At 44.2% G+C, this 27,338-nt stretch overlaps 1 protein-coding gene across 5 annotated transcripts in view; it reads right to left on the minus strand.

Annotated features, from left to right (window-relative positions):
• Fam110b (family with sequence similarity 110 member B) overlaps window positions 1–27,338 on the minus strand; it is a 125,508-nt gene that overhangs the window by 48,618 nt on the left and 49,552 nt on the right. For 2 of the 5 annotated variants that reach the window (XM_057791199.1, XM_057791200.1), the window contains exons 1-2: window positions 17,355–17,536; window positions 12,471–12,557 (exon numbers count right to left, since the gene is read on the minus strand). The gene's annotated coding sequence lies outside the window, so the exon portion shown is untranslated. Of the gene's footprint in view, window positions 1–12,016; window positions 12,071–12,470; window positions 12,558–17,354; window positions 17,537–27,338 lie in introns of those variants that run through there. The other 3 variants (XM_057791201.1, XM_057791202.1, XM_057791204.1) reach the window with 3 other exon arrangements.

A 27,338-nucleotide genomic window follows, 5' to 3' on the forward strand; every position in this document is an offset into this window, starting at 1 on the left:
AAACTCCAAATTCTGCATCTTTATGTCTGATGTCAAAATGTTCTCCAGATCTCTAGCTCCTTTCAGCTTTGTTGATGGCAACACACTTCTTTCTTTCGGGCTGGTTCCACTCCTTGTTAGCAGCTCTCCTTAGCAGGTATCCCACAGCTCTGGCATCTCCAACATCTTGGGGTCTCCAAGGAAATCCAGGCTTCATCTTCAGAGCTTCATGCAATAGCCTCTCTGGGTCTCTGCAGAGGGATGCTCCATCTACACGCCTGGCCTTAGTAGCTTTCCTTAGTTGTAGAGGGAGATTCTATAACCCCTTTCTTCTATCCTTAACTTTAAAGCCAGAATCATACGGCTAAAGCTGCCAAGTTCTGCCATTTGTTGGGGCTGGTACATGGCCTCCTTGCTCAATTATACTTTTTGATTTCAATGGTTTCCTTCCCTAGGCTGGCCTCAAACTCAGGGATCCAGCTGTCTCTACCTTCTGAGTTCTGGGATTAAAGGTAGGCACCACCATACCCGGCTCCAAACTTTCCTTTAATTCCTTTTCACAAGTTGGAGATTTAGCTGAGTAGGCTCTTGCCCTAAGGTCACCACTCCTTTAATCCATTTCTTAATCTGTTTATCTCATTAAACACAGGATTTAGCTCTACTCTATTTCCTGGTGCTCCTTTCTCCTCAAATTGTACATTTTCTATTTTTCCTTTCTCAGCTTGCTCCTTTTCACTATAAATCTTCATTAGAGTTACCACTAATAACCTCATACCAGAATGCATACAAGTCTACTTGGAGATTTCATTTGCCAATGAAATTAATCCAAATCTCTTCCCTTTACTTTAGTCTCAGGCAGACTCTTTGGACAAGGACAAAAAGTTGCCACATTCTTCATCGAAATATCACAAAAATGATCTCTAGGCAACATAGTAAAATTCTTCTTCTCCGAAACCTCTTGAGCCAGGCCCCTGCAGTTCAAATCACCCTCGGCAACACTGTCTTCCATGCTCCTACTGGCATGGCCCATGAAGCAGTGACTAAAGCTGTTTTCCTCACCCAAAGCACCAAAATCCAAATTCCTCCAAACAAAAACATGGTCAGCTCTATCACAACAATACCCAAGTCTCAGTACCAACTTCTGTCTTAGTTAGGGTTACTATTGCTGTGAAGAGACACCATGACCACCACATATCTTACAAAGAAAAAGATTTAACTGGGTGGATTATCACCACGGCAGGAGGCAAGGTAGGATGGAGGCAGACAGGATGCAGAAGAGGTAGCTGAGAGTTCTACATCTTGATAGGCAGGCACAGGAAGTGAGCTGTCACACTGGGTGTGACTTGAGCATATATGAGACCTCAAAGCCCACACCTACAGTGATACACTTCCTCCAACAAGGCTGCACCCACTCCAACAATATCTCTCAAAGTGCCAGTCCCTATAGGCCAAGAATTCACATGCATGAGTCTACGGGGGCCATACCTAGTCTATGCAAGTGTTGTTTTAAGTTGCCATTAATTTGAGTCTTCTTTTTGTTTGTGGTCTGTTTATCACAGGAAACTGAATTCTAAAGCAAAATCATAATATCTAATAGGAAAGAGTGAAAAGGGAAAGAAATGTCCTTCATTATTTAGCAGAAGGCCATGCCTGTGAGTTCAGATTCCACTGTACCTTGCTCTGAGAGGGAAATGCACCCAAGCCCTCATAAGTAAATCTAGTCATAAGACTGAGTTAGTGCGTCATGAAGACACTATTTCAGAAGCACAATGGAAATCAGCCATCAGATAAAAATGTCAGCCCTCTACCTTTAGATCCCCAATACAAATGACAAGTTGAGGAAGTACCCCAACTTCCTCAGTACTGTGGTAATAAAAGCCTAGACACAGCCAACCTTCAAGTGACCAAATACTTTATGATCCTATACTAACATCCACCAACTCCAGAGGATGATGCAAGGAGGTGCCTGTGATGGGCAAGATTCAGACCCCACAGTAGATGTGAAATAAAACCACTCAGCTATGAAGGCTTTTATTTCCTCTTCTCCTGTCCTTTGTGGGATCATTTGATTGTCATCCTAAAACTTCAGAGCCATGCTGAGAGTTTTTACTGCTGTCTGTGGAATATGCACGACACTGGTTTCTTCTGCTGTCAGAGGAAGGAAGTATTTATACACACGAGAATATAAAACTGCTGTAGCAGCAAAATCCCTGAAGATTTACAAGGGATCTTGGTTACAAGGCAGTTGATGAGCATAGTCCTTGCAAGCCCTCTAACCCAAAGGCCCGGGTTAGAGGAAAACTGTCCTCGATAATTTTAGGACAAAATACTGCTTCAGCTTCACCCTGATGCTCCTTCCTCTTGCTGCCACCAAGCATGAAGGCATTCTTCAAGATGATGTACAGTTACACAGTTTCCACGGCACACTCTCAGCCAGCAATCATAAACCTTCCTAAAGTTTGGAAGTGAGAGAACTATCACAGGGTTTATCACACTGAGCATCCATACTGACAGCATCCTGCAACAAGATACATATACAATCTCTGAACTCAAACCTCTCCCAGAAATGAAGGGATAGATAACCTTTTATTGTAAGAAAATGGAATTCACAGTTCAGAATTTTACTACGAAAGATGAACTATCTTGTCTAGAAATATTATTTTATTGGAGGCATTATAAACTAGGCATATGACTTAAAACATCATTCAGAATGGGCAGTTTATCAAATTCATCAAATAATGTTAAGGAGTACTGGGTAGAAACAAGATGTTTTATATAGACTGTGTGCACACATACATGCAATAAAGTGATATTTAACAGATAAACTAAATTATGATCATTCTTTAAACTTAATTATAATCTGAGGATATTAGAATGGGGTAAATTTTGATATAACCTGTGCATTAATTAAAATATATAAAACTTCCTTTAATTCCATTTTATCAGCATTTATTTGACATCCCTCTAAGCCACCCAAGGTACTGGGGACTGAGTACCAGACATTAGGAAATGTTACCTCTCGACAAGATTTTTGACCTTAGCCAATTATTATAATTTTTGGGAAACTGCAAATTAATTTTATGAATTTTATGAACCAAATCATAATGACAATTGGCTCATGCCTACATTAGTTTCACTGATTTTTTTCTTTTTTGTTGGCTCCTCGAGAGCTTAGGACCTAATAACTTGGTGCTCAGTGACTTCAAAGTGGTTTTATTGTTGATGATGCTGTGGTTTTTCTGTTTCGTTTTCTGTAGAAGGCTTCTCTAGAACAGCAGCTCTTATCCTGTAAATCCCAACCCCTTTGGGGGTCACATATCAGATCTCTTGCATATCCAATACTTATATTACGATTAGTAATGGTAAGAAAGTTACAGTTATGAAGTAGCAATGAAATCATTTTATGGTTGGGGTCACCACCATGCAAGGAACTGTATTAAAGGTCTCAGTACTGGGAAGGTTGACAACCACTGCCGTAGAGCATAGATGACATGGAAAATCAGCATGTAAGACAGATTGATGCAGAGCTGGAGAAGCCCTGAGTTTTTCCTGGAATCCCCTAAGACTCCACTCTGGGCATCTGGGTCTTAAACCGTCATTCACCACTCTAGAGGAGACCTTTCCCCGTGTGTGCACTGCCTCATCTGCAAGGCTAAGGTGACAATTACCCATACCCTGCCGCTCAAGGCTATTGGGAGGGCTCCATAAATGTACAAGCCTACGAACAAAGCACATTGCAGCACTGGCTGCAGTACTGGCAGTCTCAGACCAGTCAGCTGGACTTCAGAAACCTAGACAGCTCTGCCATGGACCTTGAGGACATGAACACGATCTCTCTGAGAACATACGACAAACATGCCTACAGTGGGAGTGATGACCGGCACACTGGCTTTTGTTTCTGTCCTGTCCTGGCATACAGTATCAAAGGTTCAGTTCATGGACAATTCCCACAGTGTTTTAAGCATCGATGGCACAGTTTGCCAAAGTATCTGTGTCCCATGGCAATGATACAGCTCTTAATGGCCTAGCCCCCTCACACTGGGCTCCCCTTCCTAACGGCTCCATCAGCCTCCAGCCTGGGGAGCACAACTTCAGTCTGTGGGTTCTTAAAATTTAAATTAGAGCATTTCATATCCAAACTACGGCAGTAGATATCTGCAACAACTTTCTTGGTTCAGAAAAACCTTCCTGAAATCTAATCTTACTGAAGAATTATGAGTTCCAAACCAGAGGAAAATGCTCACCTCCAGGAGCTGGAAAGCTGCAGAGATCAGGAACCATTGCTCTGCTGTTCCTGACAAGGTGACTAAGAGGAACAGGTCTGCCACCAAACAAGGTATGCTGAAACCTTAAATTCTGCCTGTTGATTACCCAGCTATAGATATTGCCAGAATTACATGAGCAACTACACATCACCAGCTCTCGACCGTGACCAGCCCCTGGGAACTGCCACTGGAGGCAAAGCAAAATAGAAACTTTATAATTGTCCCTGCCATACCCTGTAAGCCACTGACACCTAATTCATCTATTAAAATCCCTTTCTCCATACTGGGAAACACACAAGTACTGACATATTCTCTTAAGGAACCCCAGTCTACCATGGCAAATGCGGGGGCTAAAGGTCAGAGGTGGTAGCTGTAAAGTATGTCACTCATCCTGGCAGTGCCACACAAGTTTCTAACAGAGATCAGGAACCATTGCTCTGCTGTTCCTGACAAGGTGACTAAGAGGAACAGGTCTGCCACCAAACAAGATATGCTGAAACCTCTATGGGATTTCTTAAGTGCACAGTGGTCCTACTGATTTATGAGGCCAAATGCCAGTCAAGAGGTGACTTACTAGACTGAACTATAACAACACTTTTGTGATGGCTATTTTTGGTTGTCAACTTGACTACATCTGGAATTAATGAAAACCTCAAAAATGACTGGGGAGGACTCTGAGGATTTTTTTCTCAACGGAATCATTCGAAGTGGGAAGATCCACTTCTAATTCTGATCTTTAAAGAAACACCTTTAATCCAGATCTTTTGAGCTGGGAAGATTCTCTTTTAACCCGGGTCACACCTACTGCTAGAAGCCTATATAAAGGACATGGAGGAGTATCTCTCTCTCTGTTTCTCTCTCTCTGTCTCTGTCTCTCCCCCCTCTGCCTCCTTCTTCCCACCCTCACTAGCAAGTCCATTCCCTCACTGGCACTAGGGCCCACTTTTGGGGGGATTCTGGTATATGCTGGAGACCAGCTGAGAGATCCAGCCTCATAGACTGAATACCTACCGGATTCTCGGATCTTCTGTACCTAGGCAGCCATTGTTGAATTAGCTGGACTATAAGCCTGTAAGCCCTGTGTGTGTGTGTTTGTGTGTGTGTGTGTGTGTGTGTGTGTGTGTGTGAGAGAGAGAGAGAGAGAGAGAGAGAGAGAGAGAGAGAGATTTATTCTATAAGTTCTATTACTCCAGAGAACCCTGACTAATACAATACTTCAAAGCCAGGTTTCAACAGTCTTAAAAATAATGGTACCAACCAGGTGCAAGTGTCAATCATCATCGAGTACTCAAAAACACAACTGTGCATTTAAATTAATAGGGTGCATAGCAAACACACATACCAAGTATCATTCCAAGGTGCAATGGGAAATCCCAATATGCTAGAAATTCGGTAAAAATGTCTTCAAGTGATCTCTTAATTTCCCATTGGTTAAAGAAAATTTAAAGTGGCATGCTCAAATCACATCTTTTACTAAATGCTAAGTAACCAAAGGCTGCTAAAAATAAGAATGCTCTCAAAGGCTGTAAATGAAGCAGGACACTTTGGCCTGACACTCTTGTTGGTTGCCCTTAAGAGGGCCAGTGATCCAATTATAAAAATGATGCTATAGACAGTTGAGGTAGGTATACTGGAGTGGGAGCTACTAAATTTGAGTGGCCAGTGTCCAGGGACAACAGCTGGGATAAGCCATTGCTGGAGAACCCAGCAGCAGGCTGCATCATGGACATGGCTACTGGAGGGGTAGAAAAGTCTTCAAATAGTTAATAGATAGAGAAATGTGTCTGGACAGTTTCTCAAACCTCCTAAAATCAAATGTGCAGCCCCTTGGTCCTGAGGAAAACTTACACATTTTTCTGGATTGTAAGATGATTAAGTCACATATCAGTTTTCTAAGATTCTCATTGTTTAAGTGAAGGGCCATCACTCTCTCTTCTTAGATAAAAGTACATTTTTAAATTAAAGAAATATACCATCAATTGTTGAACTAGAAGCGTATCTTTCATGCCTGCTTTAAGAGAGTCAGAATCTCCATTTAACAAGCGGTGTAGCCAGCACTGGACACATAAAGTGTGAGTTTACATGCAACTGGAAGCCAAGAGGAGGTGTGAACAGTGGGGAAGGCCATATTTGAGCCTTGATGTGTGTACTTTTGAGATAGACCTCTCCCAGTCTGCAGTTAGAAGGCAACTCATAAAGAATCCAGTCTGAATGGTGAGACCTTTGTACCCAAAGGAAATAGCCAATTGGAGCTAAAAATCTCAACTCTAAAAGAGCTGGACTCTAAACAAAAATATAGAATTCAATTGAGTCTGGATCCTAAGAGTCTCCCCACCGTCTCCCACTATCAGTGCTGGGGATTGATCCCAGAGCCCAGAAAATACTAGACAGGCAGTCCCAAGCCTTGCAAAGAACATTGTCACTGACACTTGGGCTTTGGTTGCTGTGTCATTTGACTCATCCAAAGTTTAACCTCAAGTCCTATAAATAGATTTTATTTTAAAATCAATTTGGTTGTATGCATTTGGAGTATACAACACAAGGTTCTAAGACGGTGACTGTCCAGGACCAAATAGACCGATCCGTCATCTTACAGTTACTAGGTTTTTATTTTTTTTCTCTCTGTGGGTAGGGTAGCTAAAGCAGACTTAAGTTAGCTAAATTCTTGGATGATATACTATAACGAACATTTGGATAACAATCTATAAATAACACGAGCTTTCTGACGTCTTTTCTTTTTTCTTTTTATTTCTGACTTCACTATCTCCTTTTCTTGCTGCACCCATAGACTGGGTAACCCCTTTCACTGATATCTCAGGGCTGGCATGTGAGCCCCAGCTGCTGGATTTGATTCAAGCTGCTGTTGTCAGAGAGATAGAGAGAGGCAGCTGAGAAACACCAGCCCCTCTTCCTGTGTAAGTCCTACTGAAGTCCCAAACATCTGAAATTCTCTCTACTGAGCCAGATCTGCACATCCAGAGTAAAAACCAGCTTGTTACTTGTAATGTGTTTATCAGCTACCAGAATACTGCAGAGGAAATGAGCAACACTATCAGATGGGTCTTGATCAGTACCTGTTGGGTATTCACAGACTAACGGACTAGGCATGCACCCTCTTTCAAGGGCCTGAGTGCGCAGAATGCTGTCTTGAGCAGTTACGAATGTAAGGCTAAGAACCTTCTTCAGGAGGGAAATCTGAAGTGGAACTTTCCCCAGAGGGCCTGACTCAGGCTCAGGTATACTTGCAGCTTTCTCTGCTGTCAGGGGTCTCTGTGACTTCCAGAGGAAATAATGTTGCTACCCCCAATTATGCTTGCTGTATCAGGTCCATTAAGATGCCACTCTAGTATGGCCATTTAAGAAGTGACATCAACTCTCCTTCTGCACTACTGAATCAAGTTTCCATTTCCAGAAGAACTTGTGAGCTGCAAATGCAAACTGCTTCCACCCACTTCAACAGGCTGACACATCCATAGGACTCTGTGATGCTGGAGGATTCAAAAGATGCTAGGGCTTTTAGTCAAACCCACAGGTGAGAAGAAAGTCATGATTGCCCCCCAGTGTTCTCTCAGGTTTTTGAGTCAATGTCTGTAGTTTTAATGGAAAGTTTTGAAAGGATTTTATCATGGAATTTGAGAACAAACACACAGATGCTTGAAGAAAGTACTGATTTCAGCATCACCTTTACAGACGGTTCTACAGCTTGAATTTGATACAGGTGCCATGCCTTTGGTCTTCGAAAACCATGAGCTAAATAGACTTTTCCATACTTTATAAGTAGCCTGTCTCAGGGACTGCTATAAACAGAAAGCCGCCCATAAGCACGTTTTATGACAAGTTGTAAAGACATTCTTTATATGAATTACAGACTTTCTGGATGGTCAAGTATTCGTGGATTCTGATAACACACAGGAACAAGTACATGTGCTGGCACATGTGCACACACACGCACACACACACACACACACATACACACACGAAGCCAACCATAAGCTGCCCTGAGCCAGGCATGCAGAAAACAGAGAAATTGCAGACAGTGACTTGGGATAAGACTGGAGATGTTAGATAAGCGTTGGCTCTGTAATTTCAATTTATCTTTGCATAGGTAACTCTGCTGAATAAGTTAGGAACAGGGAAAAGAGATGATAAAAATCTCCAATCGATTATTGAGCTGGTCTGAGAATACAGGCACAGGGCTAAGTCAGTGACAGGGTTTTCTGGGAAGGAAGATGGTCACAGCACAGGCTGCCTAGGAGGAGGGTCAGCAGGACCTGATGGCTGAAGGGACATTGTGTGAAGATCAGAATGAGCCTCTCTCTTCTCGCGAGGAGGCTTTCCCCCTGACTGCCAAGGAAAAGTTGCCTGTCTGGTCAAGGATGGAATGAGAATGTGGCTTTGGATGTGTCCTCCAGAGCCAGAGCCACTATCTTCGCTTCTTTTACTGTTGTTCTGATGAAATTACCCTGACAAAAGCAAGTTAAGTAGAGAGGATTGATTCTGTCTCAGAGTTGGGGGACTGGGGCTGGAAACAGCTTGTTATACAGCATCCGCACTCTCAAGCAGACGGCTATGAACACAAGCCACTGCTCAGCGCACCTTCTCTAGTTTACATCCGCCTGTGTCCCCTGCCTAGCGGATGGTCTGACAGCTACGACGGGTCTTCTCACATCAATCATCCTCATGAAAAAAATCCCTTCCAGATGTGCACACCCCACCTGCCAGGTGATTCTAGATGCTGGCAAGGAACAGCTAACATGTAAGCATTTCAAGGCAGTGTATAAAGAGTATAAGAGTAGGCATAGGAACGGCGGTGTCTCCTCCACTGACTGACCCAGAGGAAGACTTTCCCAAAGACAACAAAATACAGCTAGAACGACTTTCAGGTTTTCTGTCACACCTTCAAGAATGGATTTGTTTATTTTTAAAGCAACTTTTTTATTTTTAAAAAAACAGAGTTTTTAATATATTTTCATCTTACGTTGTCATGGAAAGAGAAAGACCAGAGTGGGGAGGATACTTGCCAACCATGTGGTCCTCTGCACATCTCAGTATACAGAACATTCTTTTACTCCACACTGAGAAATGCCCATAGACACCTCAGAGTTTTGGAAAAAACAAGAAGCGTTGCATTCTTTTGGACCACTGCAGCCACCATACCTGCCCTCTTCACAGTCTCACCCACCAGTTCTTAACTCTATAGTCTCTTCCTTCCCTTTCGTAAACATGTGGAATCATCCTAATAGCAAACTGGATAGTCCTATTTCTCTGGAACCTTCCCGTCCTGTTCTCTTCGTTGCACAAATCGCCACAACCAACTTGTCAGAGGTATTAATCACTCCTTTGCTGTAGAGAGATCAACTGGTGTCAAGGTTACAGAGGTTTGACATTGGAGTTCTGGGTTTAATCACAAGGTTGTCCTTTGGTCTGAGGTTTAACCTCTTTGATCCCTGCTACAGAATGAATTGGATGTTTGATGCTCTCCATAGGCTTGTGTGTCAAAGGCCTGATTCCCACGGGACAGCACAGGGCAGTGATATGCCGGGTGAAGTTCATTAGAGGAGTGACTTTCAGGGGACTGCAGGAAGCCACCCTCGTCTTCCTCTTGTGCTTCTTAGTCATAAGGGGCCCATATTGCTGGGCTATGTGCTCCTCTTCACTACCAAATGGTGCTCTCACCTAAAATAATGGGTCTGCCAATCACAGACCAGAACTGCCTAACTGTGAGCCAAAGTAAACCCTTTCTCTGTATAATAATTACTCCAGGTATTTTACTGTGTTGTTGAGAAGCTAGTGAACATAGCCCTACCTCCCGCATCTACACATGAATTTCTTCGGCTTTCTTCTTCTTCATTTTGTTGTTGTTGTTGTTTTGTTTTGATTCTTTACAGGGTTTCTCTGTATAACAGTACTGGCTGTCCTAGAACTCGCTCTGTAGACCAGGCTGGCCTCAAACTCACAGAGATCCGTCTGCCTCTGCCTCTGGCGTGCTGGGATTCAGGTGTGCACCACCATAGCCCTCCTAGGACTTTCTTTTCAGGGCCTGTGTGATGGGCAGATGTGGTATGAGTCACCTCCAACACAGTGCTCACATCTACATTACCAGCTCAAATGTAGCTTGGCCTTCCTTGCTGTAGATTCCTGCGAAGGAGCTAGTGACTACACTGATCATGACAGTGATCACAATCTGTCTCTATGGAGACAGCTCCTGAATGACTAACAACTACGCACACAAGGCAACGGAATTAGTCTTTTACTTGATTTAAAGGGCATTTTAAATGTGCCAAATATCTTAATGAATAACTTAGTAATTATAATCAATCATTCTTAAACTTCACAAGAAATGTATGTTAAATTCTTAAAATTAGAGTTACATTTTCTGTTCAGGGCAGGCGAGTTTTCTTTTAAAGCACAGACTATCTGCCGTCATCTCTTACAGAAATTTCTCCAGAACAAACATCTAAAACCCCAACTGCTTTTCCAAGAGAATGGCCTATCTGTTCCCTCCTGTTAAACAGCTCTGGCTGGCCCAAAGGCACAGAGTCTCATTACAGTTGCTGACCTGCCCTAGTTCCTGAGGAGACCTTGCTCAAGGTCAGCTGAGAGGGCCCAAGGGGAGCCCCACCTGACTTTGCTAGGGGACCTGAGCTCTGAGTCATTCTCTTGGCAAAGAGCTGTTCTGGGAAGAGAAAAGCCAGTGGTGCCAGTGCGGTGCCAATGTGAAAGGAAGCTGAGTCATGGCAGGGGACACAGGGCTCTTTATGGAGGATCCAGAGAAGTAAAGGTGTTTGCGGGGTGGGGGGAAGGGAACTAGCATGACTTTCGAGTCAGGAGAACTTAATACCGAAGTGTGCAAGGGCTGTGTTCACTCCTGGTGACTTATCAAGCTTTTAGTAGGCATGATATGAAAGGATTACAATCTGCCCCACAGAAGTTTTTAAAAAGTTAACTTTTCAAGGAGAAATTGACTTTATCAGTTACTCAAATATGATTAAGATAGCAAGGAACTAAACACAAAGGGGCCTTGAAGCCTGTTTCCTGAAAGTAGCCTCAGGAGGGCCTCTCAGTAACTGGTGCCCTCATCTCTTTTAAAATGGCTTAGGTCGCATGCTCAGGGGTTCTCATGTTCTAGAATAATTAAACTAAAAAAACTGAAGAAAAGAGCCTAATAAGATCATTTTATATCCTATTATTTCATGACTTTACCCCTCATTTAAGTTTCTACGAACAAGGAATCATTTCAAACACCCAGTGTGCACTGTAAAACAATGTCATCCTAAACGCACCATTGAGAACAATGGAAAACGCTGGTGCCATGGCTACCTATGTACCCGTTACGCTGCTAACCCACAGTGCATGAGCTCAGGCAGGAACGAAGATCAGTGATACAGACGGGCAATAAGGAATTGGTAGGTAAAAGTTAAGGGTAAGAGAAAACTTAATGCTTCTTATATATCTTGCAGCGCTTAAGAAAAAATAAGATAGTGTGCCATTTATGAGAAAACTACAAATGGTTATGAAAAAGAACTCCAAGTAATTGTTACACACTGATCGGACCCTCTCAGAATTAACCAGAGGCAGGGCTAAGATCTGGTGCCTATAGCCCAGCTGATATGCAATGTGCCACACAGTTGAATCTTTCTAACCATACGAACACAGAATTGAGCTGAGTCACTCTAATAACGGGCTGCACAATGGCCTGGGCCAGGAAGGTAAGTGACCTCTACCCTGAGAAAGCAAGAATAGGCCAGGGCTGCGGTTTGGTTGACCTGTACCATCTATCTGGTCCTCCCATCTCAGTGCCTGGGCTGGAATTCAGACTCTGTCTCGGCACTCTGGTTTTCAGGATGGCTTCAGAGCTCCCACACAGCTCCAAGGGTCCACCTCATGTCCCATCTCAGGCACTCCACTTCTCACTAAGGGACAAAGACGCTCACTTTGTAGACTGTCTCCAAATCCAGGCAATAAATGGAGTCTTCTGAATACCTGGGAGGTTACTGATAAGCACTACTGCACATAACACTTGTAATTATTAGCACATATGCAGGCAAGTGTGAGAAACCTGGGTGGTGGTATCTTGGTCCTGATGGGCTTATTTGTTTATTTAGTGACAGAGAGCATAAATACCTGAAACCCCAGGCTCTTTGTCTTAACAGAACAGTGACACAGGTTTCAGAGACAATCAATATCTTCTACTTAGAACGGATCAAAGCAAAGTCATACACTTACCGAAAAGGCAATGAGTATTTTATGGAATGCAGGCAGAAGCCAAGGAAAGCCTTCCTTGCTTAAAGTGCGCTCTGCAGCAGGAAATATCTGAAAAACACAGGAAGAGAGGGCTATTAGTGTTTTTTATTTGGCAATAAGAGGGAGATTATTAAAGATATTTAGCACCGTAAAATGGTAATCCATTAAAAATCCGACTATATATATATATATATATATATATTGATTTTGTTGAGCTATATTTTTCTCTACTCCCCTCCCTTCCTTACCTCTCCCCTTCAATCCTCTCCTATGGTCCCCATGCTCCCAATTTACTCAGGAGATCTTCGACAATAGATATTTAAATACTAGACAGGAGACATGGAAGTAACACAAATGCATTATTTTTTGTATTTTATTTATAAGGCACCTCTACACTTCAACTCCTGCTTTTATTTTGTTTTCAAACGAGAATTTAACCACAATAACAATCGTACAGAAAGTACCAGGCAAAGTGAAGTTAGAGAAATCGCAGAAACACAACCTCAGTGCTGGCTGGTGCTCACCATGCACAAAGCAGGAGACCCAGGCGCATTCAGGGGAGAGCCTGGGTAAGAAGCGCTCAGCAGGCTGGAGCAGAGATCTGGTTGCCACAGGACTTTCCCACTACAGCTAATTTCCTTGATCATTTTCTCATTCACGTATTAACTCCTTCAACAGGTCCTGACTGAACATTTTCTAGGAGTCAAGTGCTGTTCAAGGCTCTGGGGGTTTAAGACAAAAATCTGACCTGATGGAATTTACAACCCAGAGAGGAGTGACTGGGGAGGAAAACCAAAACAAAAAGCAGATACCACCTCAGAAAGTCCTGCTGAGCTGTGGCCACTAACTAATCAAAGACCCCGGGAAGCAGGTTCTCAGCAGAGGAGGAAAAAAAAGCCAAGGAAGGCCTTGAGGCCACCCAGCCTAGCTGAGCCAGGAATCCAAAAGATCAAAGGGAGAGGGGACACAAGATGGCAGGTGAGTGACCAGTGTAAGCACTAAGTACTGGGCAGGGACAGGAAGCTGATGACAGGTAGAACCTTGGAGAATATCTACTGAGAAGGCAGGCTGGGAAGGAGCAATGAGACACACCAGGCCTAAGAAGAGAGGGGCTTGCCCAGGTCATCCTGCCAGAGCACTGCTGTCTGCCCAGGCCAGTGCTGATGAGGCTCCTAGACTGGAGGCTACAGGGAAGGTAAACATGATACCCACTTTCATGTAGAAATTTTACACATAGTAAGATAATACAAGTAGCAAAAATACTTGACCTCTAAAGTGACCCTCCCTTATCAATTCATCAAGACTTAAAGGACATCTAAAGTTAAAGCACATGGCATTTTCAGAAATTAATTTTTATGAGTGCCAGAGAAGCAGGAGCCGTAGTCACAGGCGCAACAGAGTGCTATAGTCCATGGCCAGGTTTTAGAGGCTGGGCTTGACTGCGTCTCTAGAGAATAAGAGACAAACTCTAAGAGTCTTCTGGCATCCGAGAGCAGAGAGGGTACTTTGTGGCACTGTGAACAAATCCCAAACTCATCCCTGAATGACTCAGAATACAGCAGTCATAACAGTGTCTTCGTGATGCTTCCTAGGTCATTTTCAAATTAGTGGATACACTCTTAAAAATTTCAAGTCTACCGTGATACAGCAGCATTAATGATAACACTTTTTCCAGGCAGCAATCGCACGTAGATTCCGAGACAACTTCACAGAGTAGTAAACGATAAGTTTACATTTAAGTGTCTAAAATAAGACACAGTGATGCTTCCAAATCCACAACCAACTACACACAGGCGGCTACACACATGCCTCCCTGGCATGGGCAGCAGATGCGCTCTACAGAGGAGGAAGCTGCCTTTCTCCTGTCTCCAAGGCCCACTTCCCTTCCTCCCAGGGACCTGGCCGGCCACACTGGCATCACCAGACGGAGCACAGGTCTGCTCCTGTGCTCCTGCTAGTAGTAATTTAGGCTCTGTTCCTCAGAAAACACTTCTTGTAGCAGGGGACTAGGCTTTTCATCTTCTCCTCAAAAACAGCTAACAGGGCTCAGCTCATGGTAAATGCCTTTTACTGCTGAGTAGAATAACGAAAGAACAATAAATCTATTCAGATTCTTATCAGATCCAGGCAGCTTCAAAAGGGTGAACCCTAAAATAGTCATCAACCACAAAAGGCATCTCTCCTGTTCTTTTGGACTCACAGGAACCCGAGTGGCCAGTCACAAGTCACTGGGAGTCCTGCCCTGGAAGCCGGCATCCAGCAGCCTGCACTGCCCATTGCTCTTCTCTTTGACCGTTAGTTTTTCAGAACTTGCTCAGCCCTGCTGTCTTGTGGTATCTATGCTTTCTGTGCCCAAGTTGGTTCCCACACCTGTCACTGTAAGCCTCCAGAAGAAAATGAGAAAGTATCAAATACGGGAACTGTCTTATCTGTTTTTCGTTTTGAGATACTAGGAATTGGACCCAGGGCCTCTCCCATAACAGCCAAGCACTCGACCAAGTGAGCTACGCCCCAGCCCCCTGAAAATGCTTTAATTCTTAAAACATTCCCTTTCATGCTCACACAAACTGATTTATTTTGATTGGTCAGAATTATTACTTTCCTTTCAACAAGCTACAGAATTTGATGGAGACTGAACAAACTTTTACTGTGTCCCCTCAAAAAGAAAAATCCCCTTTTATTTTCATTCTCGGGGATAGAGTCTCCCTAATGTATTAAGAACAAAAAAGTACAGAAAGTTAAACTGCTTGTTGTGTTACTTTGCAAAAGCATGAACTTCTTTTCGTTCTGCTATTAAAAATGTCTCCTAGTTCAGGTTAACTGGATCATTGGCCATCAGCAGGCAACAATATTTACACATTTACACTTAAGGATTTAAGAAATTCCTTAAGATATGGTGATTTTTGAAGAGCCAGGCTCAGCTCCCCCATCCCCGCCCCCAGAACAGACCCCGCTACTCCCTAGCTTTTCAGGTAATGCAGGACCGGGTGCAGCTCACAGGAGGCACTCCGCAGTTTACAGGGGACAGAGCTTCAGCAGTAAACAAGAAGACATCCGCAATCTATTTTTAAGGCGGCCTCCTCAGAAAGGTAGCGAGTATTCCAGGAGACTAGGAGAGAAGAGGGGGGAACAACTCAGAGGTAGACCCTTGCCTAGCATGTGCTAGGCCCTGGGTTCGATCCCAACCCTGCATATCTAAATGAGGCAATTATAGAACTGTATCAATTTATTCCTCCTTAGATGAGTGTCCAAACCTAAGTTTTAAAAGGCAGAAAGATTCTGTCTATGTCTGCAATAGGGGGAATGTCAGACCAAGAATGATGAAGAGACAGAAGGGGTACCTGGATTTTTGACAAAAAACTAAACCATCCTGGCTGACACTGCCCTCCCTGAAGTGGCCAGGAGTGCACCAGGGTGGGCGCTGTCCCCATGAGATTGATGAGGTTTGCACCGGGGTGTCACATGAAGTAGAATGGCTGTGTGTTCCTTTCACCATGCAGGGTGTCTCAAAGCTGAAAACATTGCCCCACGGCCTCAGGGCACAGAGACTGTAGGTATACCACTGCTCAAAGGTTCTCAGCCTTTAACATTGCATTACCACCCACTGAACTTCCACAGGGCTCCTGCGTTCCTCTCGGAACTGTTAGTCGAGTGAATGCTGACTCTGGATAATTTATTCTCTCCCAGACAGACCTGGGAGTGAGGGCATGGGCTGAGGCAGAGTTAGGGGGCTGCAAAGACTCCATGCTGACCTGCTGGAAGCAGGACACAGATCTGGAGGACGGCAGTTACTGGTACAGACTATATAAACTGCAGCCTTGGCTTGTCAGGAGCAGGAGACAATCCCAAACAGTTTTCAGAATCTGCCTGTCTATCTGCTGATAGCAGACGCATGGTGGCCGCCAGCCAGCCCTGTGACTGGTGACTCAGGACACAAGTTTCTGTACAGTCTGCAGTCCGATAGGGAAGGACATCAGGTTTCAAGTTTAAGGACTCAAACGGAAGCAGGGGTTCTGGACCCATGACAGGGCCGGCTGGTTTTGAGGATTTTTGGACTTGTTCTTGGTAACTCTTTTATCCTTGATAGTAGGTTACCTTTATTACAGAATTTAAGATTCTTTATTGCCTTGTCTGGAAAATAAACCAGGTAGTCCTGAAGAGAAGCAAAAACACTGAGCAGCGCTCAGAGTGGTAAGACCTCATCTCTCTACTGTGAGGTTTCAACAGCAAGAGTGGCATCCTTTAAACAAAGCCTGGGGTCAAACACTTCCTCAGGCGTGGCTGGGAAACACCTGCGTATGCCTATTTCGCAGAAGGTGTTCTGCTAACACTCCCTGTACTAAAGATGCTTCAGTAAAACTACAGAAGGTAAGACAAAGAAAGCCATCCAAAATGAAGGCTGCACACATCTGTGAAGAAACAATAGCACAGTACTTCCCGGCTAAAAGCCAGACGACAAATCAGGAGCCTTTTGCCTTCTGCTAAGTAAAGTATGACCAGCTAAATTCTCCTTAATTTTGAATTATTCAGGAGTCAGGACTCAGAGTGAAGGCAACAGTCGTGACATGCACCAACAAAGACACCTACATGGAAGCCGCATCGGCTTTCCCGGACAGAAGAGAACCAATAAGAATCGCTCCTAGGCACATGCATCCTTGCATTCAGGTGAAAACAAAGCTCCTTCCTGGACAGGCAAGCTGTCTGCCAGGCAAGCAGTTCGTGAGAATGTGTGTCAGTACGGAACCCAGGGGCAGACACAGCGTCCACAAAGCCCAAGCAGATGAGACAGACGACACTATGAGCGAGCAGGCTTCATTTCATGCATGGCTGTGTTCTCATAAGAAAGAGAAAGACCCAAGCAATTACCGTGAACTGAGACTCCTTCACTGACCTCCCACTGCAGCTAGCTGCAAGGTCCTTATCCACGAGTCTCTGCAACAAAGAACACCTGCTCTGCCGGGTCGTATGCCTTCTTTAATACAACCACCCAAGCGCCTCGCCTCTGCTCGGCAAGAACACAGCACAGTGCCTCTGGATCTACAGCTCCAATGCAGCATACCGATTCTGTGGAAACCTATCAAGCGGGTGAGCAGCAATGCCAGCCAATGAGGAGGAGGCACAGGCCGAGTCCAGCACATGCTCTCTGAGGCACAGGCTGTCACCAGCACTGAGCAGGCTGCTAATCTAATTATAGCTAGTTTGCTAGCACAGGAGCTACTGGAGCAAGGCACAGGAGCAAATTAAATTTTAATAAATTAAACCCCACAGACACAATCATCTTGATTTGCTGTCATTTCAAGGATTAATGGTATCACCTGCTAAACCGTAAGTGATTTTAAAGTGCATCCTTCTTTACCCCCGATCTGAGAAACAAAGAGTGTTTAGATCAATACATAGTGCTACCTGCTGACTTATACTTAGACCCCAGCACTGAAAAACAATAATCAATTTGAAGTCCCAGACATATTAGCAAGAGAGCTAGAAATTCCATGGCTTCCCTTATTTACCACGATTAGTAATTTATTAATCATTTTCTCCTCAATATATTTAAAATGCCATGCAGATTTCCATCCATGGTGGAAACATGCTAATCGAGGCATCAAAGACCATCCTCTTGACTATAATGATTAATAATTCGCAGTTCAAAGAGAAAAAGTGATCTCAAGTCATTGCAAAAGAAACAAACTAGATGAATTTGTCCATCACACAATTTACTTGGAGCCAAGTCCTGTGAGAAGCAGCTTGGTACAGGACAAAAATCACACCCTGTAACATAGCAGCAGGCTCCCTGGGCTTAAGTTCTAGATCTTTCATTTCCAAGTTATATGATCTTTTGCAAATATTTAGATGTCTTTGTGTCCCAGAAATAATCAAGGTGCCAACTCAAAAAAATATTACCAGTGAATTCTAAGCACTTAGCACATGAGGTCAAAATTAAGTAATCTTTATGGATCTATTTGGTCTTCCTCCCTCCCTTCCTTCTTCCCTTTGCCTTCTTTTTCCCTCCCTCCCTCCCTCCCTCCCTCCCTCCCTCCCTCCCTCCCTCCCTCCCTCCCTCCCTCCCTCCCTCCTTCCATCCCTCCCTCCCTGTATCAAGTTCCTAACCTCTTTACCCCTATCCAGCGATAAATGAAGCTCAGGCAGGCTTCACAGAGCTATCCCAGGCACTCCCTGTAACTGGAAGTCATTCTCCTCCTCTTGTGTGGATATGGAGCATTCTTGTTTGCGCACAAATGAGACTAAAGACATCTTTAGGACATTATAAACATAACTGTATATCAGCAAGAATTTACAGTACAGATTTTAAGATAGTCATCACACAAGTGTTTAGGTTCATAATGAAAAATTAAATTTCAGACGACAAGCCAGACCCAAAAAGAGGAACATGGGATGTACTCACTCATATTTGGTTTCTAGCCATAAATAAAGGACATTGAGACTATAATTCATGATTCTAGAGAAGCTAAATAAGAAGGTGAACCCAAAGAAAAACATATAAGCATCCTCCTGAATATTAACCTTCATCAGGCGATGAAAGAAGACAGAGACAGAGACCAACATTGGAGCACAGGACTGAAGTCTCACGATCCAAAGGAGGAGCAGAAGTAGAGTGAGCACGAGCAAGGAACTCAGGACCGCCAGGGGTACACCCACACACTGAGGCAATGGGGATGTTCTATCAGGAACTCACCAAGGCCAGCTGGCCGGGGTCTGAAAAAGCATGGGACAAAACCGGACTCGCTGAACATAGCAGACAATGAGGACTACTGAGAACTGAAGAACAATGGCAATGGGTTCTTGATCCTATTGCACATAATGGCTTTGTGGGAGCCCAGGTAGTTTGGATGCTCACCTTAATAGACCTGGATGGAGGTGGGTGGTCCTTGGACCTCCCACAGGGCAGAGAAACCTGCTTGCTCTTTGGGCTGAGGAGGGAGGAAGACTTGATTGGGAGAGGGGGGGGGAATGGGAGGTGGTGGCGGGGAAGAGGCAGAAATCTTTAATAATTAAATAAATTAATTAATAAAAAAAAATTTCAGACGACAAATTGACACGAAGAAGGGGAGAAAACTCAGCTAGTAGATGCAATGTTAGTTCTGAGATCCACTCACTCGTGCTTTCCCTCAGCACCAGGTTCCTTCTTCTTGACAGGTTCTATAGGTTAACAGCTAATCAGGCCTGCTCATCTTTAATTCCTTGACAAGAGTATGCTCTACAAAGCCATGTTCCACTCCAAGGATGCAGTGACAATCTCTTACTGCACACATTTCATTCTTTTGACTTTTAGCTAAAAATTGTTACAGAAAGCTGTCATGGTCCACAGGCATTGCAATTTGCTCGGATATTCCTGAGAAATTGTCAAGAGAAATAGGAAACAAATACTGAAGAAGAACACAAGGTTCTTTGGAAAAAATAAACCAGTACAAAGAATGGCTTGGCCCATGCTCCACCAGGAAAAGCCCAGAAACTCAGGTCCATACACTCATGAGTGAGTGAGACAGGATGGCTGACATCACAACAAGCTGGAACTACAGGATGGAGAAACGTGCCAGAGAAAGTGGCTGCCACGTGTGTTTTGGCGAGGCATCACCATGAGTGGCGATCAGAGCCCATCACAGCCATCACTGGGCGAACTCTAGAAGGAGTTCTAGGTTGGAGCTTGGATTGAAGCACAGCTCATCGGCTGTGGGGTACAGACTAGTAGCACTTGTAGGCATCTATCTAGGAAACATCTCGCAGTTTCTGCCTTCCTCTTCAGTTAACAGACTGCCCGCTCAAAATAGGCACGGAAAAGCTGTTTGATTAATTTGTTCCACGCTTATTTTGTTGAAGACATTAAAAAGATAGGTTCCAAGAAAAGGAAGCAACTATCCTTTCTTGGATGGTAACCTCCAACACATTCAGACTGGATATTTGTTTGAACCAGAGTAACAATTCATTGGTATTCTTTCATACTCTATGAGGGGAGCTGGGGTAATCTGTTATCTGTACATCTATGTACGCGCACATGCGCGCACGCACACACACACATGGGGATAAGCAGCTGTGTTGATTTGAATCAATGTATCTTTGATTAAGAAACAGCATTCATTCACTGCGATTATTTGGAAGCACCGATACCAGAGGAAGCGGTGTCCTGATTCTGACATGATGTCCACCCGGATGAGGGAGGCGGCTACTGAGTGATAATGAACAAACGAGCACTCAGTAAACTGCAGTGCGATGCAGGAGTCTGAGGGAATCTGGGTAGCTAAAGAGCCAGCTGGTACTGGGGACCATTTCTCTGCTGCCACTGGGGTGACAACTTGGGAGCTGGGAAGGCCCTGGGAGGCTGCAAAGGCTGCAGAGGCAGCAGGAAGAGAACCAAGTAGAAACTGAAGCGGGAAAAGAGTGAGTGGCAGAAGCCCTCAGGAGGTGTGGGTGATAGTTGGATTTATTCGTGTAGCTCTTCCTTAACAGTCCCATGACCCTTGTCCTGTTTTCATTGCTGTTCTTCATTGACTCGACACAAGCTGGAGTTAAGTCAACGAGGGGATGACGATTGAAAAGAATGCATCGCTAAGACTGGCCTGTAGGGAAGTTTGTGGAGTATTTTCTTAATTAGTGATTGATGTGGGAGGGCCCAGGCTATGGTGGATGGTGCCAGTCCTGGGCAGGTGGTCCTGGGGTGTATAAGGACACAGGCTGAGGAAGCCATCAAGAGAAAGCCAGTAAGCAGTGATCTTCCAGAGCTCCTGCTTCCGTTCCTCCTAGCTATCCCATCTTGGCTTTTCTCAATGGAATGTGGCCAAGATAAGTAAATAAGGCAAATTAACCTGTTTGTTTTTCTCTTTACTCTTAGCTCTTTTGGGGGCCCGCCACCCAGCTCCCAAATAAATCACAAACACAGAGACCTCTTATTTATGAATGGTCAGGCGTTGTTTGGCTAACTTCTAGCTTTTCTTGAATTATCCCATCTATCTTTTGTCTCTGGACTTTTTACTTTTCTCTATTTCTGTACACTATTCTTTATTTCTTATTTTGTATCTTCCTGTGTAGTTGAGTGGCTGAGTGGCTGGTCCCTGAAGTCCTTCTTCTTTCCTTCTCTAGGGCTTCTTTGAGTATTCTGGGCAATTGCTCCACCCATGGGCACAATAATCAGATACTATTAGATGATCTACCACAGAATCCTAAAAATTATTCGTAATAACCTAGTAGCAACAAGGCATTATAATTCTTAAGAACAGCAGTATTTAGTACACGCTATAAAGGGTTGTGGGTGTCACCCGAGCACTCATTGTCACTCTGTCCAGAGATCACAGAACATTTCGGATGTTCACAGCATCTTCACCAACCTCTGTGTGCCACAAAGGATCTAGGAGTGGGCTCCCACTAGGCTGGAAACATTCCTAGATGGGCCAACGGCTGAGCATTGTGTGCATACTACAATCCTAGCACTTGGGAGGCAGAGGCAAGATATGGCAAGTTTGAGGCCACCCTGGACAACAAAGAGAGTTCAAGGTTAGTCTAAGACACAGAGCAAAACTCTGTCTCAAAAAGGAACCAATTAAACAAGCAAACAAACAACACACACACACACACAAACTTTAGCTGGGTCTGAGATCCATGCGTCTCAGCTCCATGACCTTAGCCTTGTGCAGCATCAGCACCAACCAGTTTGATATCGCATCTCTAGATGTCTTATTCATTGTTGAGGCGCGAGTAATGCACACTGCTACTTTCAGATGCTACTTCATGGGAACTCTGGGGCCTGCAAACTCACATTTCCACATAGGGGGTGTGAAAGATTGGGCTGTCGTCAAAACAAATCCATCACAGTGGAATATCACCTGTTGTTCACATGAGAACTTCCCCAAAGCTATAGGGAAAGAGAAAGGCAAAAGATCACTATCTGAATAGGGCCGTGTCAAGAATTTGGAAGTTATATGCTAAGTGCTTTGGGAGACACTGGACTGCTAGACTAGAGTATCATTGTATATCTCCCCAACTTCTTTTCTAGTTAATAATTTCAGTAGATTCCTTAATTTTCAGCTGATGACAAAATTAAAGCTCCCATAGCAAATGATACAATATTATTAGAAAAATGATCTGTTCCCCCTCAGCAGAACGGTTATGTGTAAAGAATTTGATGGGTCTTAAAGTTCCAATGCTCAGAAAAGCATGTGTGCGCGCGCGCACACACACACACACACACACACACACTGTCTACGCAAGTCAATCAAGGAGTAGCCCCAAAATGTTTACAGATGTGTATATTTTTAACCTCAACAATTCCATGTTGGAAAATTCTGTCTAAAAATGACCTGATCTGTGTTTACCCCACAAAGGGATATACATATTTTTCATAGGATCCTTTGAGACACCATAATACCCTGAAGATCTTAGTCAGCAAAAGCCAGCCGACCAACTAAAAGATGGCATGGTAACCACAACATCCTTCCCAGGTGTTGTCAGTAGCAGGGTGATGAAGGGACACAGCCCACTGGCACATGTGGCTCTGGCAAGCTTTTGCCCTTCTCTCCCATCCCTTCCGCCTTGCTGAAAACCATTAGATCATATTCCTAAAGCTAGCCACCAAGGTCTTTATTTGGCCTTATTTGGCCACTTCACCCTCCCAAGACTGACTAACAAAGCCCAGCAATCAAAAGCCTCCTTTGGTTCTTCTAATTAACATGCCCAATTAAAACTAAACACCTCATCCTAACATGGATTTTTCCCTTTACCTTTGTAAACTGCCATTAGCCTATATACCATGTCTGCCTCCTCTTTATCCAGAGACAGGACTTTGTCCCTCGAAGACAAGCAATCCCTGCCCCTTTCCCTGGTCCCCTATCATCCTATCTCCTTTGCCCCACATCCTGATCCACTCTGACACAGACCTTCCCTTTTTCTCCTCTTACGAATGACCCCTGCAAGGTCATTGCTGCTATTTTTCAGCCTGAGTCAGAAATCAGCCACTTTAACTTTTCTCCCCTTCTTAATAAAGGATCTCTCTGTGAAAATAGATGTTTGGGAGTAGTTTGTGCCTAATCCGGGGTCTGTGCGGGAGTCCCCTTCAGTAGGAGAAGTTGAGGACTAAGATTCCAGTCTAAACACTGATTCTTTGACAATTTCCTACATGCACACAAGGCCTTCTGATCACACCCTGCCAACCCCTGCTTACACTCCTGTCACCTTCACCTTGTTCCAAACAAGCACATCTCCCTCTGTCAGGCAATTCTGGCTGCTGTTTTGTTTGTTTTGTGACCCACTGAGTGAAAGCCATGGAGATCATGGGCACGGGTGTGCACCTATGTGCTGGAGCCTGTGACCCCGTGTCTTTGCTTCCGGAGACTACTCCCTGTCCCCACAGCAGCTCCCAGGCTGCTCACACCTTCCTGGGCAGGGAGCAGGGGCGCTCAGGCACCTACCCCACTCAAGACTGAACACTCACGGCCCCTATGATGTGCAGCTCCGTGCAGGCAATCCCCTGGGCTGAATTCATGTGTGCAGTGACTGTACATTTCATGCCCCCCACACCCAGCTCACATTCTGTCCACCCCCTCTTCCACTAGGACATTTTTTACCAACATTATATATAGACATGTATCTCTATGAATGTCTTAATTAGGTTTTTTTTTTTTTAATTGCTGTGAAGAGACGCCATGACCAAGGCAACTCTTACAAAAAAATATTTAATTGGGAGGGGTTGCTTGCTTACAGTTTCAGAGGTTCAGTCCATTATTATCATGGCAGAGAGTATGGCAGCATGCAGGCAGATGTGGTGCTGGAGCTGAGAGTGCTCCATCTTGACTCAGAGGCACAGGAAGTTGACTGACTAGCACACTGAGTGATGCTTGAGAAAAGAGACCTCAAAGCCCACCCCACAGTGACACACTTCTCCAACAAGGCCACACCTCCTAATAGTGCCACTCCCTTTGGGAGCCGTTTTCTTTCAAACCACCACAAGGGCTGTATACACGAAGATCTAGCAAAAATGCAGCCTGCGAGCAGCTTTCATGTCTACAGTCTACATAGTTGCAAGGATGGATGTGTCTGAATTGCTTCATTTTGTCTTACGTTATTAATAACATTAAGCATAAATGATTTATACAATAGTATCTTCCCATTTAGAATCAAGAAAGTAATAAAACGGTACATGGCATCTTCGAGAATGATCGAACACAGGCCCTTCTACATGCCAAGCATGAGCTCCAGCACCGCACTATACCAGCGGCCCCCAGGAGTTTCGAGGAGTAGCCCGTGCTACCTCAGGCTGAGAATGCTTGCTGCCTCATACCTTCTTGGTCTGACCTGGCCCATTACCAGTTTACCAAGTGGAGTCTGGCTCTTCTGAACAATGTGGAAGGATGGCCTTAGGGGCAGGATTGTGTTGGGCTAACCGTTCCCAACTACCATTCAAACAACTAGGCTGGGAAGTAGGTGTTCGGCTCAGAGTTGTCAGCCTAGGTGGGTATCATAGGCACCGTGACAACGGCCTGCTGGCACTGGTGCGTCCTCACTGCCACAGCCGCCTTGGGTATTCCACTCCTCAGCTCTTTCCACACTCTCCCCTTTCACCTAAAGAGATCTGCAAACACCTGGAGCATAGCCCACGGTGTCTGAGAAGAAGCTATCAAGTCTAGGTGACAGGGAAAAAGAAAAAGAATTTATCTGTATATAAAGTTAGGAATGTTAGCATGAGTCGAGGTGGACTGGAACCCGGAGTGTCTCTGAGGCTCTATGGTTTGGTACTGCTAGCCCAGGAACTGCATGTAGAATGATGGAAAGACAGACAACGGCATTACTGGGTCAGTTAATACTGATTGCATTTTTACTTTCGTAGTTTATCAGGGCTCAGTTACATTAGCAGGTAACAGTTCTCTATGTCTCAAATATCATAAAGCTATTTCATTTATGCATGTTTTACAGCTAATTTCACTGTTCCCAGGGACTTTATTTTTTAAGTTCTACAGAAGAAATGAGAGAATGGGACTTCCTTAACAAAAATTTGCCTTTAATCAAATTGAAGTGTATTCCATCTATGTGGCCATCTTAGTCAGGGAGAGTGTTGCTGTGATGGAAACACCATGACCAATTCTAGTTATGGGAGGAGATGGGTTATTTCTCTCACAGTTCCATAAAACACCTCGTCATCAGAAGCAGTGAGGGCAGGAACCCACGCAGGCAGGAACCTGGAAGCAGGAGCTGAGGCAGAGACCACAGAGGAGTGCAGCTTACTGGCTTGCTCTTCATGGTTGACTCAGCCTGCTTTCTTATAGAACCCAGGACCACCAGCCCAGGAATGGTTGATGGGCTGGGCCTTCCTACATCAATCACCAATTAAGAATGCCCTACAGGCTTGCCTATAACCTGATCTCAAGGAGGCATTTTCTCCTCTCAACTTAAGTTTCTCTCTGGTGACTCTAGCCTGTGTCAAGTTGACATAAAACTAGCCAGTACAATGGCTAAGTATATAATAGCCTATGAAGCCAGTTTTTTTCTACTGCAAATTACCACCACAGTTTCATTTTGGAATGTTGTGTTTCTCATGAACTGTATCTGGGTCCCCGATGTCTCCCCCGTTTATACAAAATAATACAGGTCCATGCCCTGTTCCAAATTCCTTCATAGCAAGGAAATAATTTTATTACTTACATAATCCTGTTGAAAAGCAGCGGCAGTAATTATAGTGCCTTCTTTCATTTCAGGAGTGCTAGTCTTTGGCAGCCCTTTTCACTCAGTGACGTGAACAAGAAAAGTATTGTGTCCTTCAAGAATGAGGAAGTTACATAAAAAGAAGTAATCTTTTGAAAGTACGAACCATAGACTAGTTTCTAAATAAAGATGAAAATCTGTGTCACGTATTTCAGGATCTTTCTTAGGTTAACAATATATACAGTATGGACATAATAAAAGAGCAATTCCTTCCAACATTGTAGGGACAGTCTGTGTGGCTCTGGTCGTATCTGAAAGTCGTAGTTTGAGCTGTGGGTTGTCGCTGCGTAGGTAGGCACCTTTGCTAAGTACAGAGTCCCCAGCAGAGTAAGCACATGCGAAAGATGAGTTTTATTGCTGCATGTACTTTTCACACGTGTGTGACACTAGCTTTGAAACATGTGACTTGAAGGACACTATGTCCTTTAAAATAAACTTTCTTAGGCTTCTCTTTTACTTTATATTCAAAGTCAGATTGCAAGTGACTTCAAAGTATTTGATTACATCCTTCTCAAATGACTGCTCAAGGTCTCTGCTGGCCAAGGCCCTGTTCAGAGAGCTAGGTTAAGTCCATGGCAGACAGGTCTCCTCAGAGGGGAGACTTTCCGTTTCTCTTACATGGATGAGAAGATGATGAATGGTTTTCATCAAAAAGTCTGACTCCAGTTCACAGAAGTGACACTGTACTAATCACAGAGAGGCTTCAAATTAATGACCCAAAAATATTCCTTAATGGGCAAGTGGCCAAATACCTATGAGAACAGAGGACTGACTTGGGGTGCAGAGGGCAGTGACAACTGTCCATGCCATGTCCTAAAGACATCCCACATGTTAGAGACCAGAGGAATTTTTGTGCCTTTGGACATCGTCCCCAAATAAGTAAGCAGGAGCTTCAAGTTTACTTCTGCCTTTACAATAGAAGCCATGTGGTGTGAGATCCATGAGTGAGTGTGCAGGGAAGGCCCCTGGTGTCCTCTAAACTGAAGACAGTAGGCTGGGGATGCTGGTTGGGATAGTTTTGGGTTTCTGTAACAAATATTGGAGATAATCCACTTAGTACTCGAGGATTAATACAGCTCACAGGTTTGGGGTTTCATCCCAGGACTACTCCTATGGCTTGGGTCTCATGGCAGCACATGACACCTTGACAGG

The sequence above is a fragment of the Chionomys nivalis genome, chromosome 16 (genome assembly GCF_950005125.1).
Source record: "Chionomys nivalis chromosome 16, mChiNiv1.1, whole genome shotgun sequence".
NCBI classification, from domain to species: Eukaryota; Metazoa; Chordata; class Mammalia; order Rodentia; family Cricetidae; genus Chionomys; species Chionomys nivalis.